This window comes from Staurois parvus, unplaced genomic scaffold (assembly GCF_062004578.1).
Source record: "Staurois parvus isolate SC_StPar_1 unplaced genomic scaffold, SC_StPar_1.0 ptg000561l, whole genome shotgun sequence".
NCBI lineage: Eukaryota > Metazoa > Chordata > Amphibia > Anura > Ranidae > Staurois > Staurois parvus.
Window position 1 is genome coordinate 2,556,315 of NW_028318357.1, and position 20,376 is coordinate 2,576,690.

Sequence of the window (20,376 nt, forward strand, 5' to 3'; positions counted from 1 at the left end):
CAGTCTTTGGTAATGTCCATGGGTTCTAGACTTCAGGCAGTCATTGCCAGTAAAGGATTCTCAACAAAATATCAAAAATTAACATTTTATTTATGATTATATTCATTTTTCCAATTACATTTGAACCCTGAAAATCGGGGGAATGTGTATAAAAATGGTTGCAGTTCCTAAAATTTGTACTTGATGTTTATGTTCAACCCTTTGAATGAAAGCTGAAAGTCTGCTCTTCAAATTCATTTGGATTTCGTTTCAATTTATTCTGGTGGCATACAGAGCCAAAAGTATGAAAATTGTGCCTGTGTTCAAATATATATGGACCTAACTGTATATATATATATATATATATATATATATATATATATACCAATTCTCCAAGGTATTCAAACTTTTGAGCACAAATGTATAATGCTTCAAATATGCAACAATTAAAAATGGGCAATACTATTTAAAATATGCTGTCTTCTTTTTGCCTGAAAATCCCTAAACAGCATACTTACTTTTGTCAGAGATGTCAGTCCAAATAGAAAATGAATGCGTCATAAAGAATGCAGAGACAAAAGTGATATGTGGAACTTGGCCTCCACACTGTCCACAGATGCAGCAGAAAGGTAAAAATGAGTCTTCACAGTAAACAAAAATCTTCTCTGTTTAGAAGACAAACAATATCACCTTGAGGGAACATATTGCTAGATTCCATATGCTAAACATTTTTTAAAAAGCTTGACTTTAAGAAAATGAATTGCTGTAATATTCAGAGTTGGGTAAAACACATGCTAATGGCTAGCAGAGACTTGAATTGAAAATGAGATAGAAGCACAATAGTTTATTGACATATCTCTAGAGATGTACCCTTAAACACTTACACTAATTAAAGAATCTGCAAACACAAGCCCTAACCAGCCCTTTTGTAACACAAGAATTAATTGTCTTTTTTGTCTTACCTCTGTTTGAAATTCATGACCATCTTAGTTTGTTTTCTTAGAGCAGATCGCTTTTTTTATTTTAATTATATGATGTTCTGTAATTCCCATCTGCATTGTCAGCTTTTTATTACCATGGTAGCTGTATATCAAGTTCACATTTGCAATAAAATATATTAAAAAAAAGATTAAAAAGGAACAGAGTAAGAAATTATTTTTAAAACGCAAGCTATTTTCTGTAATGGCCCAAAATATATGGCAAAGAAAACTCTGATAAATTAGTGGTAAAAAATACTTGTCCAAACAGCTGTGAGCTGTGAATATATCCTTATTTTTGGTGACAAATTATGTTAGATACAGGCAACACTTACATATTTCAGAGCAGATGCTGGTTTATTAACCTGCGTTCCAGTTAATGGTACAATCCTACCTGCCAAACAATTTGTCGGTACGTTAGTTTTCAGCTTCTGAAAATTGGCATCCTTATTTTTGGCATAGAATCTTGGCACTAGACATTTTGGCACATACTTTATTGGCACTAATAGCTTACATTGCATATGTATACACTTATCAAACTCAAAAAAAGAATTTATTCCAACATAAAAAGTTATAGTTATTGATTTGCTCTCAAGCACAATATAGGCCCAAACTAAACCAGTTAAACAACACAGCCATTTTTGTTTTTCGGCTATGGGTTTATTAATTCAGCAATGATGAATTCTTATGGTACAGAAGTGAGGTGAATATTGATTTGAGGAAAAAAACAAGGCTTTCTTTTAGTGATTTTGTCTTTCAAAAGTTATTTAATCATATGTATCTTTTAAAGGCAAAAAGCAAATAGAAAAAATATACTTTTTCCAGTTTGGCCAGTTATAATTTTGAATCAAAATTTAAGTATAAGCATATTGTAAGTGAATATATAAATTGATAATTGTATTGAGCGATTTGTCTTTTTTTTTTTTAATTCTTTTTATTAAGGTTGAGCATAAGATACAAAGTACAGAACATTGAAATTACAGCTACAAGTCACTAACCACGACAAGCAATGTAAACAGGGAAAAAACAATCTAACAACCAATACGATAACTGTGCCATCAGATGTCGCGATAAGTACCCGTAGAACGATGGGTGTAAAAAATACAATACAAGAGCACCCCACTATGTTCCACTGTACAGAGTTACATTAAGAGAACAATTCACACCCCATTACAGAAGCAAAAGAGGCAAGCTTAGTCAAAGCAGTGTAACAAGCAAATCCAGTATACTGTAAGTAACATGGCAGAAAAAATAAAGGAAAACTAAAAAATAGAGACCCCAATAGGAGAAAAACTCTTTAGAATACAACTCAGTCTGAAACAGTGAGGGAGGATACTACCCACCGACCTCCAAAACTTATCAAACTTGAGGAGTGCACCACTATTAAGGTATGTAGCCTTGTATAGGGCTAATGTCTTATTTACCTGGGATTTCCAAGCCTCCACAGTGGGAGCATTTGTTTTTTTACATTGGTGGAACAATCAGTTTTCTAGCATGGAAGTAAAGTAAGGTAAGCAGTGTGTGTATAGCTTTAGTGGGGGCTAAGTTGTCTACCAAACTTAGTAGGCAATGTCTCACAAAAGGGCATAGTGGTATAACAGCTTGAATGCACCGGAGGACCAAAACCCTTGTATAGCTGGACAGTCCCAAAATATATGCATGAAATTAACCCTATCCTCAGGACAATGCCACCAGGAGGAGGCTGATCCAAAGATCTTAGCAATTTTTGTTGGGGCGGAGAACAGTCTGGTGAAAGCAGCATCCCAAAAGTCTTTCCAGTCCTCTATGTCCAGATCAAGGACCGCTGCCTCCCGCCCAGTCTGACACATCTCTAGGAGTTTATGAGTTTCAGGGAAAAGAAACTTATAAATAGTGGAGAAGGGCTAAGGGCTTAGATAACTCACCATCCCACAATAAAGACTCTAAGTCTGAAGGGGAAAAAGTCTCCCCAATTTCTGGTTTTACTACCTGTCGGCCCGTTTCGCACAGCTATCACAATGGGCGACTATTAATTCCCAGGTCCCATGGATCAGATTTGAATCTCAGTCTATACGTCCGTTCTAGCTACCAGGCATATTATGGTCCAAAATTCCCCCCAGCTCGTTATGGACCCATAACTCCATTGTAGCCCAATCATTAATGCTTTGGTCCAGATACAAATTTAAATGAAATCTGGTCTCCTCTGTTTCACCAGGTTCATCATTTTTTGGTGACCCGAATTTTATTATGGCATTCTCATCTCCACAGGAGTTCTGTTGGTGGTACAATAGATGCTTTATCAGGTTATCTGACTTTCAAAGAGGAAGATCTTATATCACTTTTGAGATGCTACGTATACTTTTTGATATCCCTCTGCGTGGATATTATCATTATCGATAGATTAGACATTTTTTAACTCACATATTTGCCTTACACCTTCATCTCCGATTTCATTTTTCGAACGCATTAGCCGTGATTCTCCTAGGGCGGGTGTCGGCAACCCGCGGCTCCAGAGCCACATGCGGCTCTTTTTCACCTTTGCTGCGGCTCCGGAGCACACTGCCCACCAGGTGACAGGCAATAGGGTTGCCGTAGCTCAGTGGTCGGCAAGTTGCAGCTCGCGAGCCACATGCGGCCTCTTTACACATTTTAATGCGGCTCTTCTGTGTGCCGGGCGCCCGCTCCCCTCCCTCCTCCCGGGCGGCCGCCCCAAAAGTCAGGACTCTGCAGCTAGCCCAGCAATGGGCAAACTACGGCCCGGCGGACCTTCTAATCCGGCCCGCGGAGCGTGGCAAACATTGGCTGTCAGGATGTAGGCGGGGCAGCGTGACGAACTCCTCTCCTCTCACAGTCCGCCCTGAAGACCGGAACGGCGCGGGAACACGGCGAGAGGAACGCGCGGAGCAAAGGTAAGTGAATTGACACAATATGGGGAATGAATTACTATAGGGGGGATGAATTACTATAGGGGGGATGAATTACTATATGGGGGATGAATTACTATGGGGGATGAATTACTATATGGGGGATGAATTACTATGGGGGATGAATTACTATGGGGGATGAATTACTATATGGGGGATGTATTTTCAGTTTTAAAAATGTGGCTCTCAAAATAAATTTCAATCGTGGTTTTGGCGAGATTTGGCTCAGTTGAAAAAAAAGGTTGCCCACCACTGCATTAAGGTAAGAAACAATATATGCAGTGTCGGATTTGTTTTAAATGTTGCAATGGTTTTGCGGCTCCCAGTCTTTTTTTCCCCTTCGGAAACGGATACAAGTGGCTCTTTATGTCTTAAAGGTTGCAGACCCCTGTCCTAGGGGTATGGGTCTTATTTCAGATTTATATCGCCAATTTCTGGTTAGTTCCTTTCCCTCACCCCCTCTTTATAGACAGAAATGGGAGGCTCATAGTGGTATCACCTTTTCGGATGAGGATTGGGATTCCATGGTGGATAACGTGCGTAAGAGCTCTAGATCCCTTTCTGTCCCTGGGTCAGCCATTAAAGTATTAACCAGATGGTATTATACCCCATCTAAACTACACGTCCTGTTTCCAGGCACTTCCCACCTATGTTTCCTAGGCTGTGGCCTTGCTGGTACCCTAGTGCATACATTTTGGGCCTGCCCAGGCCTCTCCTTGGTGTGGCGCAAGATCTCTGAGGTGGCTTCTGCACTGGTGGGAGCCCCGGTGCATCTGTTTATGCAGCCCTGCCTATTAGGAGCCCATATCTCGGGAGTTCAGACTGAGGTTATGAGGCTAATCCATACCATTTGTATATCCACTCTATGGGCTATTGCCCTACACTGGAAATCTCGCACAGTACCATTGGCCACTGTTCTGCATAGCGTTGATGCTGGGATGCTTATGGAAAGAATTCATTACACTTTATTGGATAAGATGCACTCATTTGATAGAAAATGGGAAATCTGGATAACTCATAGACATTTACTATATGGCTATGGATCACCCATGTTTGGATTGATTGAATTACTCTGTTGGTAGCGGTATAACTCTGCCTAGCTCTTTACTTATATTGCTCATGTACTTAAGTTCATTTCTCTCTTTTTTTTCTTTTCTCTTTCTTTAATCTACATGATTTTACCTTTTGAAATGTACACTTCAGCTGTGCCTTTTTTCTGTTTTATATACTGTTTGAAGCTAAGTAAGAAGCGAAGTAATGTCATTTTACAGTCTATTTCTCAAAAAATAAAATAATTTGTAAACAAAAAAAAAATTAGATAGGTTAGGTTTTTTCCATAAGGAAGGTGATTTGTCCTCTTTATCTTGACATCAAATTATTGTTTCTAGTATAAAACATGATTACATTATTAACCAATAAAATAGGGCCTTTTCAATCTTTATTCTTTTTAACGGCTTATCCAAAAATATACAAAACTAACAAAAACACAAACACTAAAGAGTTAATTAAGCATCATTAAGGGCAATAAATATCTAATCCAAGAACAAAGCTGTAACTGTGTCTTTCCAGCCCTTAGATAATTTTATTTTTGTTTTATTTTTGCATGCTAGGTACATTTTTTGCAAGTACAGAAAAACATCTTTTCATCTTGTCAAAATTCCAGTTTCCTAAACTAATCTCTTATGCAATGTTACAACTTTTTCATATATATTCTGTGAACTACAGAAAACCTCTTTTTTGTATAATGGAGATAAAGAGGGGGAAATGGTTCCTAGCCTAAATCAGGAAAGTGGCCTAGGGTGACAACACCGCTCCTATATGGATACAATGTCAGGGAGTGTATTATCGCCAGGATGACCAGATAAAATAAAAGGCGAAAAGCCTGAAAAAAAGAAAACCAATGCAGCCACCACATCCAAGGAATAATAAACTGCAACATATTTATTTTTTTGTTGTTTATGTAAAAGGACACCTTAAAGGACAAGTTCACCTTTTCAGAAAAATATACAAATACAATGTCAGGCTTCTGCAGGCAAACCCTTTCAACCCATTCCTTCATACAGGCTGTCAGTTTTAAAGCTGCAAGGCATATGAATGAATTATGAGAGCACTCACCAGTGTCCTTGCAGTTCATTCAGAATTACAAGCCATCAACCACAGTGGCTAATGGAACGTGTAGTTCATTCATTCACAGGAAACTGTGAATATATGACGCAGTTGTGTGGGCATAGCCCCATACGGCTGCTATTTATTCAAAGACCCCTTGCCCACTGTCACACTCAGGTAGGGATCAGTGGAACTGGCAGCAGGAACTGCAACATGTTCCAAAACTGTAAACACATGGAACACGTAACATGTTCCAAAAGGTGAACTTAGCTAATAAGTAGATGTTCTGAGAACCACAACCAGCTACAATGTGCCAGTGTTTGTTTACATTTTAACAAGCACTGACGAGACCCAACTGTTACTACCAATCAGAGCTGCTAATAGCAGCTATGATATACAGACTATACATGTGTGGTTCGTTTTATTCCGAATCAGAATTTGGAGGAAATTTTTGCTATTCTGAGATTTGGATGTATCCAAATTTCTGAATGACAATAGTAATGAATTAAAAGGAATCTGAAATAACAAAACAAAATTTGTTCAAAATAACTGTGACGGACTGTCTGGCACCCCATGTGGGTGCTTTCTTCAGATAACTGCTTCATCACCGCTGGGACACAGGAACAAGGTATTATAGCTGGGTATTGCACTCAGGAACTAGATGATACTAGCTTGGGTCCAACTGGAACTCTTAATTGAACAGAAATGCATGTTTTATACACTTCAGAAATACAGTAGCAGCAATCCTTATATAAACAATAAAAATAAATATTATACATTGGGATAAACATTCCACACTAATTAGGTAGCAAGGTCAAGTTGACACAAGACTAATTCCATCATGTAGGAACCTTCAGGAGGACTATCCAACAGACAGAAACAACAGGTAACTCAATAATGGGACAAAGACAGAAAGGTAAACACATAACACCTTAAAGTGATACTAAACCCACAACAGTAAAATCAGTTTGTATATGCAGTAAAGCATGCTTGTTATACTCACTGTGGAACCTAAGGGGTTAATCCTCTACATTGTGTAAAAAGGCTGTTTGGTCATTTCTTCTCTGTTCCTCCTCTTTTTTAAGCGACCACCGCTTATCTCCAGACTGAACTGTAGGCATGCACATGCTCAGTTTGGTGTATATTGTTAGAGAGGTTTTTTTTTTCGGGAGAGTGCATGTGATCAGCACAGGGCCAATCAGCACTGTCCAGACAGAGGTCAGGGGATTTCCATCCTCCTAGAGCAGAATGAAAACTCCTACAAGCTTTATCTAGTGCTGGGCTGGACACAGATAGAAGCCACAAGACTGATCTAACTGCTGATGAGAAAAGGTATTTAGCAGTTTATATTTACTAAAATAATTGCACTTCCATGTTCTGTGTACTGTGGGAGACCAGATACAGTGGCTGCAGGGTCCTGGGTTTAGTAACACTTTAATAAACAGATTACAACAAGAGACCTGAGCATCAGGTTGTTTTGAGCTGATTATATTAACATCTGCTGTAGGAGGATGAGGTTGAAGCAGTCAATGCTGGTTTGGGCACAGAGACCCCAAATCTGTATCCTGGTCCTCCAGATCTCAGAGAATGTGTGTTTTGGGGAGAAATGGACTTGAATCTGAAGTAAAACTACTCCAAAGGTCCTATCAGGCACATACCTCCCAAAGAATAAAGCCCCCTCTAATGCCAGGGCCCATGGACAGTAGGCAAGAGGCTATCCTGCAGTCCCTTCCAAAAGCCCCTTTCCCATTTCGGTCTGTCACACCCGCATTACCCAAATTTTCTGGATATCTATACTGATATGGACTGGGTAATGTGTTAGGAATGTAAGGATGCCCCAGCGTTTAATGGAAATGAAAATTATCAACCTACAGAGGACTAAATTCACAGACACCCCAAAAATCAAAGTGACAAAATTATGCAGCAGACTAGTCTATTTTGCTGAAATTTCATTGCAGCAACTCAAAATGGTATTTAGTAGTTTGTATGCCCCCTACATGCTTGTATGCATGCCTGGCAATGCGGGGCATGCTACTAATGAGACAACGGATGGTGACCTGGATATTTCCTCCCAGATCTGGACCAAGGCATCACAGAGCTCCTAGACAGTCTGAGGTGCAACCTGACAGCAAAAAATGGACCGAAACATGATATCCCAGAGGTGTTCTATTGGATATAGGTCAAGAGAGCGTGGGGGCTATTCAATGGTATCAATTCCTTCAACCTCCAGGAACTGCCTGCATAGTCTCGCCAGATGAGGCCGGGCATTGTCGTGCACCAGGAGGAACCCAGGACCCACTGCATCAGCATAGGGCTTGACAATGGGTCCAAGGATTTCATCCCAATACCTAATGGCAGTCAGGGTGCCATTGTCTAGCCTGTAGAGGTCTGAGCGTCATTTCATGGATATGCCTCCCGAGACCATCACTGACCCGCCAGCAAAATGGTCATCCTGAATGATGTGACAAGCACAGGGCACCAGTGGTGGACCTGCCAATTCTGGTGTTCAATGGCAAATGCCAATCGAGCTCTATAGTGCCAGGCAGTGAGCACAGGACCCACTAGAGAACATCAGGCCCTCAGGCCACCTCCATGAAGTCTGTTTCTGATCTGTTGGTCAGAGACATTCACACCAGTGGCCTGCTGGAGGTCATTTTGTAGGGCTCTGGCAGTGCTCATCCTGTTCCTCCTTGCACAAAGGATCAGATACCGGTCCTGCTGATGGATTAAGGTCCTTCTACGGCCCTGTCCAGCTGCCCAATAGTAACTTCCTGTCTCCTGGAATCTCCTCCATGCTCTTGAGACTGAGCTGGGAGACACAGCATCCTGGAGGAGTTGGACTGCCTGTGCAAGCTCTGTAGGATCCAAGTATCACATCATTTGTGTTACAATCAGAATTGTCCTCCGCTACCTCCAAGCTGGCCGACCGTCTCTCACGGGAAATTCGGGAGTTGGGCAGTCGGACGAACGACCTTGAAGATAAAATGGATGCTGCGGCTACGGTCCTTGAAAATCACGAGCAGGATTTATGCGACCTCAAGAAAGAATTGGCGGACGCGCTGCTACGGCTTGAGGATTTTGAAAATCGTTCCCGCCGTGGCAATTTGCGGTTAAGGGGTATCCCGGAAACAGTTACGGATCTTACCTCCACTGCTACTGCTCTGTTCCAGGAGCTGATGTCCACCATTCCCATTGACCGTCTTGAATTTGATCGTATACATCGTGCATTGGGCCCCAGAAGACCGGATGGGCCCCCGAGAGACATTATCATCAAGTTCACTTATTACCGCACTAAGGAAACCATCCTCTTGGCGGCCAGAAATAAACCTGATCTCAGCTTCCAGGGGCATCGCTATCAGCTCTTCGCGGACCTCTCCCAGACCACTCTTCAAAAGCGCCGCCAGTTGAAGCCCTTCACTTCGGTCCTGGTGAAACATAGTATTAAATACGCCTGGGGCTTTCCGTTCCGCCTCACCTTCACCTACCAGGGCCGTAGTTACTCTGTGGCTACACCAGAGGAGGCTCACTCTCTCCTGGAATCCTTACACCTTCTTTCGCCAGAGGCTGCGGATCGGAGCCCAGTTCATTCATCTGGATCCCCGGCGAGGCCGCTTCCTTCGAGCCGCATCTGGGAGCGGTCGTCCAATAGGAAGAGGGCCTTGTCTCAGACCTCTTTGCGATCAAGTCCTTCCTGTTCTTCTCCGGGCTGAAGATGCGTCCTGGATTTTCCATGTATCATCTCACCGATGAACTCTCTGACGGGACCGTGAGTTTGGCCCTTGGGGCTCCCCCAGTTTGTTTGCGTTCCGGGTTGATACTGCTCCTCGGGCTCCGGGGTGGGAGGTTGACCCGGTGGGTCTGGTTGGGTGGAAGGGGATTGGCCCCTATGGTTCTCCAGGTTTCTATGGGGAGGTTATCGCGGAGGTCCCTGCTCCTGGGACTTTTAGTTTTATTAAGTTTTACTACATTAAATTATGTTTATTACCTTTTTGCCCTCTGAGGGCTTCTGTTTTGATGTTTCCATTTGCAGGCATGTGTCCGGCGGTAGAGTTACCCCTAACTGTATCCTTCATGTGTAGGATGCACGTCACCATTGGTGTGACACAATTGCACTGTTATGTATACTTTTTGTGTCTTTTTCCTTTTTTCTTTCTTTGTACTTTTCTTTTTCTCTGTTTTTTTTTGTTTTTGTTTTCTGCAGGGTTCCGGGACGCCATGGTCCGATTGCCATTGGGAGTGGAGATTGCTGGCTGCTTTGGGCTTTTTTCTGCTGAGCGTGTTGCATTGATACCGCCATGGCCTCGTCCCTTTTGAAAATACATTCACAAAATGTTCAAGGCTTCAATTCGCCTCAGAAACGGGCTAAAGTTTTTCATCACCTCAAATCGCAACAAATTGATGTGGTATGTCTACAGGAGACCAGGTTTTCTCAGTCCTCTGCTCCACGTTATCTTTCACATCACTATCCCATCTTTTACACGGCCTCGGCTCCTGAGAAGCGTCGGGGTGTTCTGATAGCTTTTAAACGCAATCTCCCCTTTGTCTGTTCTAGGCATATAGCGGACCCCACGGGCAGGTATTTGCTTCTGCAAGGCACCCTCTGGGACCAGGAGGTTACCTTTGTCTCTTACTATGCGCCTAACCGTTTCCAGCATAAATTCTTTTCGCATCTTTGCACCATTGTTTCTCGACACTCTAAGGGTCTTCTTCTTGTTATGGGGGATTCGAATGTTACCTTGGATTCCACATTGGATAGGCGCTACGCACGGGGAGCGACCCCCTCTCATGACTTGGTGCTAGAGGAACATATGCGCTCTCTTTTACGGACGGCGGGGCTAGCGGACGTCTGGAGGGAACTTCATCCAACTGAACGCGACTTTACGTTCTATTCCAATCCTCATGACAGTTTTTGTAGAATTGATCATATATTCATGCAGGTCCAGCAGCTCCCCTCGGTCCGGCGGATAACTATTCCCTCCTCACCCTGGTCAGATCATGATCCCTTGGTACTCCTCCTTGCCCTTTCTGGGTCAGAACGGCGCCCTTTTCATTGGCGCATCAATGACTCTTTGCTGACCACTCAGGCTACCTGCCAACAAATAGAATTCTTTTTACGAACATACTTTGCGGAAAATTCGGGATCGGTCTCTTCAGCAGTGCCCCTTTGGGAAGCGCATAAGGCCACGATGCGGGGTCATGTTATACAGCTGGCTGCGGTCCGGAAGCGGGAGCGGGAACGCCGACTCTTGGAGCTTCATTCTCTCCTGGCCTCTGCGGATGCGCGTTGGAAGTCATCTCCATCCGTGGCCCATAAACGCTCTCGGGACGCTCTGGCGACAGAATTGGACCTCCTCGCCTCTTCGGAGGCGGAACGGGCCCTGCGTTGGACCAGACATAAATTTTACTCCTGCGCTAATAAGCCCGGTCCCATGCTAGCCAGGAAACTCAATTCTGTGGGGAAACCCCATAAACCGATTCGACTTCGACTTTCCACAGGTGTCTGTACTTCTAATCCCCAGCAGATTGTTTCCCGATTTTCGGACTTCCTTTCGCTCCTCTATGCTGCCCCAGATCCTTTCCCTGTGGCCCAGGCAGAGGCATTCTTTCAAGACCTCCATCTTCCTGGATTAACCGAGGCAGCACAGGCGGCCCTCAACGCTGGTGTCACCGTACCGGAAGTGCCCCAAGCGATCAAATCTTTACGGCCCACCGCGGCCCCAGGTCCCGACGGCTTCTCCGGTCTCTATTATAAAAAATTCTCAGCCCTATTGGCGCCCTTTTTAGCGGCCTATTTCAATGAGTTACGACAGGACTCTTTGCCCTCTCCGGACGCACTTAGGGCACATATCTCTATGATTCCTAAGACGACCGACGATGTCCAGGAACCGCAAGCCTTCCGGCCCATTTCTCTTCTTAATGAAGACCTGAAGATATTGGGCAAGATCCTTAGTTTTCGCATCAATAAATATTTGTGTAGCCTGGTCCACCGGGACCAAGTAGGGTTCGTCCCTGGGAGGCAGGCGGGTGATAATGTCCGTAAGGTGGTCCATCTTATACATTTTCTGCAACAACGGAAAATATCTGCGGTTTGTGCTGTCTCGTTGGGGTTTCGGGGATTCTATTCTCTCTTGGATTCAGGCCTTGTATTCCTTTCCTTCGGCCTCCGTTAAATACGCTGGGTATTTCTCGGATCCCTTTCCTGTTGGGCGAGGGACGAGGCAGGGTTGCCCGCTGTCCCCAGCGCTCTTTGTCCTGGCGCTCGAGCCACTGGCTTTAGCGCTCCGGACCGATTGCAATATATCGGGGGTTCCATACGCGGGACAGGAGTTTAAACTGAGCCTCTTTGCGGACGATGCCCTCTTGACCCTTACTAATCCTCTGACGACGCTTCCTAACTTGCAACGAGTTCTTGAGCGCTTCTCCTTGATTTCGGGTCTATGTATCAACTTGGATAAAACCGTCGCTCTCAATATTACTTTGGCTTCAGATTTGGTTTCGCGCCTACAATCCCACGTCCCTTACCGGTGGGCTTCCTCTTTTCTGGAATACTTGGGCATTCGCTTGACCCCCACCTATGACTCCCTTTTTGCTGCAAATTATTATCCTTTGCTTAGCTCTTTATCTTCTCTTATGCATTCCTGGCAATTTCCGCACCTGTCTTGGATAGGACGGGTTCATTCAGTGAAAATGACCATCTTGCCGAAATTGTTATATTATTTTTGCACCCTCCCGGTGCGGGTTCCCCCTCACTTTCTTCGGTTGCTTCAGGCGAAGTTTATGCGTTTTATCTGGGCCGATAAACACCCCAGAGTCTCTAGAAATACGCTCTTTGCTCATAGACTCCAGGGTGGTCTTGGGGTACCCAATGTAGCTAAGTATTATCAGGCGAGCCAGATTGCCCCGCTGTCTATGTTGCACGCTTCCTCCGATGTTCCTCTCTGGGTCCTGCTGGAACTACCTAATTGTGCCCCTATTGCACTGTCGACACTCCTATGGCTTCCCCCTGCCCTGCGCCCTATGGCGCTGAGTCCGATGTTGCTCCATGGCCTACAAGTCTGGGACTCGGTACGTTACTCCAGTGGCCTGATGTCACCCTTTTTGCCCTTGCTTCCAATCGTTAACAACCCTCTTTTCCCACCGGGTCTAGATTGCCCGAGGGCATTTTCTTGGTGGGTGGCTCATGGTTTCTCACAGGTGCAACACTTTTTGATTTTTCGGTCCTTTCCCGCCTGGAATGTCCTTCGGGAGTCTCGGGATGTTCCCCCAGCGGAATTTTTTCGGTACCTTCAATTGCGGCACTGGCTACTTTCGCTGAGAGCCACTTCTGCTTTCCCATATCAGAAATCTGCCTTTGAACGGCTTTGCCAGCAGCACCCTGGCGCCCCGGGCCTTATCTCCCTTCTTTACGCAGCTTTGAACAGACGCTCGTCTCACACTTCTCTTTCATATGTTGTTCAGTGGGAACGCGACCTGGGAGTGGCTGTGGATCCGGAGGACTGGAGTAGGGCCTGGTCACTCATAGCTAAATGTTCATTTAATACGACCACGCTGGAAGCAGCCTACAAGGTATTGTTCCGTTGGTACTGGGTTCCGGCTCGTCTGGCCCAGGCTAACCCTGCCTGTAGTGATCGATGTTTTCGGGGTTGTGGCCATCGTGGCGATGTACTGCATATCTGGTGGTCATGCCCGAGGTTGGTTCGTTTTTGGTCTCGTGTGTTTGGCCTCCTTTTCACTTTGTTCCATCTCTCCATACGTCGGGATGCTCGGTATGCTTTGCTTCATTCCCCCATACCGGGCCTCTTGGCTCGTCAGCAGCAGTTGTCTTCCTATTTGTTTTTATTGGCTACTAGGACAATTGCTCAGGCCTGGAAGAGTCCGTTTGTACATTTCCAGGGGGTGCGGGATCGTATGACTACTATGATTCTCAACGAACAGATGTCGAGTATATGCAACGACTCTCAACATAAATTTTTGAAAGTATGGGAGCCGTGGTTGCAATACGCCTTTCCCACGCTCCCCCCGGCCAGTGTGGGGAGGTAATGGAGTTTGGTATTGGCGCTCGTGGACCCCTGCTCTTTGGTTTTTTTTGTTTTTTGTTTTTTTTTCCCTTTCTTCTCTGCTCTTCTCTCCTTTTCTGTTTGTTTTGATGTGACAGTGGACAACTGTCTTTAGTTGCGATAGTTAGAGTCTTACTGATGTTATTGTAACCTATGTGCCATTGATAGCCCCTGCGTGGGCATACGTTTTGCCTTATTGGAATTAGAGCGTTGTCTGCTCTATTATGCCTTTTTTATTGGTGCAATTGATAGCCCCTGCGTGGGTATGTTTTGTTGCCTCTGTTTTATACTGTTTAAAATTAATAAAAACCATTGAAATACAAGTATCACATCATGCTACTAGTAGTGACACTGACCCTAGCCAAATGCAAAACTAGTGAAAACCAATCAGAAAAGAAGAGTAGAGAAAAAATGTCAGTGTCTTCCACCTGTAAAACCATTCCTGTTTTGGGGGTTGTCTCATTGTTGCCCATCTAGTGCACCTGTTGTTAATTTCATTAACACCAAAGCAGCTGAAACTGATTAACAACCCCCTCTGCTACTTACCTGACCTGATCAGTATCTCAGTAGTTTAAATGACTTGATGCTATACTCTTGAAGAAGAATTTTCCAGTGAAACCTGTGTTGGCGTATAGATGCAAAACTTTTAATTTCTATCTGAATGTGAGTATATTGAAACTTGGCTTCTATACCCTTGTGTCTTGAGTAAATCTAGAGCCAAAAAGATTTAGTAGAATACTTTACATTTATTTAGAATCTTGCACAAAAAAGGATTGTACTTTTTGTTATTTAGTGCTATTTATGCTAGCTAAAAGGCAATGCATTTGCATTGAATGTTTTTATATGCTTAAACTCTGATTTAAATAGGATTGTATTGTTTGTTTGTTTGTTTTTTATGGCATGTAATCTTTTTGGCTAGTAAACACAATTTAATACTAATAGTGTTTGAATTCTTTGGAAGTTGCTAACATATTAATTTAGTCTTCTGCAATATAGCATTAGACAAATGTCCCATGAGGAAGAGCGTTATACTGAGGGATCAATACTCTATCAGCAAGACAAATCCAAACCAGTAGATAGTCTTTTCCTCCTATAATCTAGTGGCTGAAGTTCTTGCAGAGATCTGAACATGCATGCTAACACCTCAGTCAAGAAATACACTGTCAAAATAGTCATGCTCGGTCTACAATAGCTTAATATCCATGGGTTACTGTGCACTTTCTGTGGAGCTAAATGTAAATACTGTATAGTTGTATGTTTTCATGTCAGACATTTTATGCTATGGAGAGGTTCAGAAGAGGAGTCTGTATTATTCTTAATCTAGATTATAGATGAATAGTACATCACTCAAATATATTTGGCTCCAATACCTTTGCAAATGTTTAAACTATTTCAGTACTGCTCCTTGCTCCCAAATCTCATTGTAATTAGTTTAGTATGTTAGGAAAATAAACCTTGGAGAAGTATTATGCTTGTAAGATCTACAATAGGAATGAGTGCAACTGAGATTTTTCATAGTGTAAATCTGGCAAAATGATGCCATTTTGGTAAACTACATTAGAGTCAATAGGGAAGGCAAAATTAAAATAGATTAAGATTTTGGTGTGTTTGAAAATACTACAAAAGTTCTTTGTATTATCTTGGACCTGTTCCTAAACCAAAAACAGCACTCATTGAACATATTATCTAAGGTTTTATCGCAGAGATTAAAAAACAGTGAAACAAAGCAGTAACCATTTAACCACTTGCCTACTGGGCACTTTTACCCCCTTCCTGCCCAGGCCACTTTTCAGCTTTCAAGGCTGTTGCACTTTGAATGACAATTACGCGGTCATGCAGTGTTGTACCCATATGAAATTTTGTATAATTTTTTTCACATAAATAGAGCTTTCTTTTGGTGGTATTCCGCTACCCTGATTATCCCGATTCAGTGAGATGCATGAAAGCAAAAGCTCTCCCATGTCTCTGCTTCCTCATTGGCTGAGAGACAGCAGCAGGAGCCATTGGCTCCCACTGCCATCAAATACAGCCAATGAGATGGGAGTGGAGGTGGGGCTGAGCATGGTCTGTGTGTCTCATAGACACACAAAGACAGCTTAGGAATGAGCATGCAAGAGTGCCCCCCAGGGAAAGCAGCTTGCATTCAGCAGGGGACAGGGGTCTGAACCTTTACAATCACTTTAAATAGTTGAATTTTGTATTCCATAAAATAATAGTTTTTAAAAATACTTAGGCTGGTAAAATATATTGATTAAATAGCATAAATATGAGGGCATGGCTAGCCATGGAGAGGAGCGGACGCCTGTGACCGAGCTCACGGATCCCTGAGCACTCTTGCAGACTATTTCAGGCTCACGTGACAGTCTCCCACCACATGCCTGCTAGGAGGAAGTCCCGCAGCCTCCCACGATGCAACCCAACAGGAGATTTAGCCCGATTTGTTTTCGCACAGCCTCCTATATCCTCCAGCAGCTCCGAGGCCCGCTTGGCCAAGATGGTGCCATCCCGCTCCGTTCCCTGCCGCTCTGCAGAGCAGCATCTACCATTCTCCAGCGGCAGCTCTCTGATCACCTAGCCAAGGTAAGGGACCTACCACTAATCCCTACACAAGCGATATGCCGGTATCCATCTCCTGCCAGATCCGAGACCTCTGCGGCGGCTTTGCAGATGGGGGAAATCCTGCTGGCGGCCCTCACGCAGATACAGCAGAGCCTTGCCTCATTGCCCACTAAACAAGAGTTAGATATTTGGGCCCAGTGGATACAATCTTCTCAGCCCTAGACACCAGGGTAACTGCACTGGAGTTCATGGTGTCACAACACCAATCTCATTTTATCCAGCTACACCTCAGGGCTGCGGATATAGAAAACAAGATCAGGGGGAATAATATCAGGATCCGTGGAATCCCTGAGGCTACTGCACCAGTGGATTTGAAGGCCACAGTTTTGTTGATATTCAATAAATACCTGGACCGTGCCTCCGAGAGATGGATATTGAAATTGACAGGGTGTACAGGGTTCCAAACAATAGATCCCCTAACAACGATCAACCGAGGGATATTCTATACAGAGTTCATTATTTTACAGAAAAGGAACTTATCCTCAGGAAGGCCTGGCAACATGGCCCAATGGAATTTGATGGCGCCTCCATCCATATTCTACCTGATCTATCCTGGGCTACTCTAGGGATGTGCTGGGTGGTGCGCCCACTTCTATCTGCCATAGGAGCTGCAGGTGCCCATTACAAATGGGACTTCCCATTTCTTATAACCAAGGAGAACAGTCAATTTACTTTGCACTCTCCAGATCGACTTCTAGCTCTCTTCACTTTCTTTGGTATTGAATCAGTGGCGGTTCCAAACTGGTTTGGAGAGCCTGTTGAACGGAAATGGTTTGGCCCATGCTGCACCACCCTTACCACATTGGTGTAGATGACCCCACTCTAGAGGTTTGACTGCCTCAGCTTTCCTAGGCCATCGGATCCTGGATCATGACTAATGCCGTTATGCTTCTATACCATAGTTCTGGGTTATTGTTAGGAGTTGTCATGAACTCTATATATCTTCCTGTTACAACCATATTAAGCACAGGCTATTTTGAACTCTCCTACAAGGTAGCATCCTTCTGTATGATTTGGTTGGCTGCTTTTATGATGGCATTTCATGCTGTTCTTGGGCAGGTGCCTGGGACCTTACCTATAGGTGGCAAGGAAGCCAAGTTATGTTCACCTCCTGTGCTCTTCCCTGTTTCAGTGTGTTAGGCTCATACAACCTCTTGCCAAGTAGAGGGGACCAGGCATTCAAATGCAATGGGGACAGACTATATTCAAGCACCTTTCTTCCCAGGTCACCTGTCCAGGAACAGGGAACTTCACAAGATGTTTTTTGATGTACCCTGTCTTATTGATGTGTGAATGTTAAGTTTTACTCATACCCTGTGCTCTTCCCAGACCCAGTGTTTGTTCCCTCAGGAGTCTACTGCGCATCGAGAGGGGTACGTTTACGAGCGTTATTGGAGTACGTGGTACTAATTTCCCTTTTCTTCCCCATCTCCTACACAGGTGGGGGGGGGGGAATTGCACAGGGGCTCTCTGATTCCTTCTTTTAATATATTGTCTACGTTAGACTGTTTGTTATATATGTTTACAGTTGGCAAGACCCCCATAAGGTTGCTGAGTCTCCCCATGACTTTCAATGTACCTCTCAAATAGGCATTGCTCCCCTCTCTGTGAAACAAAGGGGGCAAGTTAATATAAGTTACATTGTACTAAATATTTTGTGTTTTTGTTGGGACCCTTTGGCCTCACACCTTTTGCTCTCTGCTTGAGACCTTCTCAGCAGAGGACACTTTCTATGTCTGTTCTGCTCATTTTTTAGTTCCTCTTCTGTTTGCTGATCTCTCCTTTCACTCATTTTTCTGGTCTTCTGAATCCCCCCCCCACCTTTTTTTTTCAGCTGGGACTCCAAGGATTACACAGCTGACATAATGCTGAGAGTCACTGTCCTATCTTTGAATGTACACGGTCTGAACGTGCCAGAAAAGAAGTGATGGGTGAGGTGTGGAGGAATCGTGCCCAAGTGGTGTTTCTTCAAGAGTCGCACATCAAACAATCCAAACTCCCACGGCTTCCAGGTACTCGTCCGTTTGTCAGAGCTGTTCCCCTGACTCTAAATCCAGAGGGGTTAGCATTCTGATATTGAAACATGTAGCATGGTCCTTCTCTGATGTCCTAAGGCAATGGTTCTCAACCTTCCTAATGCCGCGACCCTTTAATACAGTTCCTCATATTGTGGTGACCCGAACCATAAAATTATTTTTGTTGCTACTTCATAACTTCCTCCTAGATTGTAAATTTGAAAGAACAGGGCCCTTGAACCCCTCGTGTATTGTATTGTACTGTATTGTCTCATGTTCTGTCCCCCTCCCTAATGTACAGCGCTGAGCACATCCGTCAGCGCTATATAAATACTGTATAATAATAATAACTGTAATTTTGCAGTGGGAGTAGTAGTGCCACATCATTGGTGTCAGTGGGAGGAGTAGTGCCACATCACTGATGTCAGTGGGAGGAATAGTGTCCCATCGTTGGTATCAGTGGGAGGAATAGTGTCTCATCATTGGTATCAGTGGGAGGAATAGTGCCATATTGTTGGTGTCAGTGGGAGGAGTAGTGCCACATCACTGATGTCAGTGGGAGGAATAGTGTCCCATCATTGGTATCAGTGGGAGGAATAGTGTCTCATCATTGGTATCAGTGGGAGGAATAGTGCCCCATCATTGGTATCAGTGGGAGGAATAGTGCCCCATCATTGGTGTCAGTGTGGGATGAATAGCGCCCCATCATTGGTGTCAGTGGGGGGGGGAATAGTGCCCCATCATTGATGTCAGTGTGGGGGGGGGGGAATAGTACCCCATCATTGTTGTCAGTGGAGGGGGGGAATAGTGCCCCATCATTTCTGTCAGTGGGGAGAGGAATAGTGCCCCATCGTTGGTGTCAGTGGGGGGAGGAATAGTGCCCCATTATTGGTGTCAGTGGGGGGGGAATAGTGTCCCATTGTTGGTGTCAGTGGGGGGAGGAATAGTGCCCCATCATTGGTGTCAGTGGGGGGGAAATAGTGCCCAGCATTGGTGTCAGTGGGAGGAAAAGTGCCCCATCATTGGTATTAGTGACACCAATGATGGGGCACTATTTTTTTCACTGACACCAATGATACTTACCTTGCTGACCCCTGCTCTAGCCTGGGCTCGCTCCCTCCCTCTCCCATCTACAGCCAACATACCTGGCTGCAGCAGCACCATCTGCACGGTACAGACACCTACCGGTCAACTGTCTTCCTCCGCTCTCCTCTTCACTCGATCCTGCAGCTCCCTCACTCGAACTTCTTTGATCTTCACGCTGCCACTCGGCTCTTCCTCTCCAGGCTCCACCTCCTCGCCGTTGATTGGCCGCCTGTGTGCCTCTCCTGAGCGACAGTTCCTGCGGCCAATCACCGGTGAGGAGGCGGAGCTGTTGAGTGATCCCGGGGGTTTGGCCAGATGACAGGGGCGGCATGTCATCCCACCCACACATCGCGGTCCAGGGAAATGTGGGTGTATCTGCATGTGGGCAGAACTACAGGAAACGTTTGGTTGAGGTTATTGCTGCCAAAGGAGGGTCAACCAGTTATTAAGTGTAAAGGTTCACATGCTTTTTCCTCCCTGCACTGTGAATGTTTACATGTTATGTGCAATTAAACCATGGCAACATCTAATGTTTGTGTAGTATTATGTTCAGCAGACTGTGTTCTTCTATTGTTGTGACTTAGATGACCTTCAGAGCACATTTTATGCCCAATTCATGCAAAACTCCACGTAA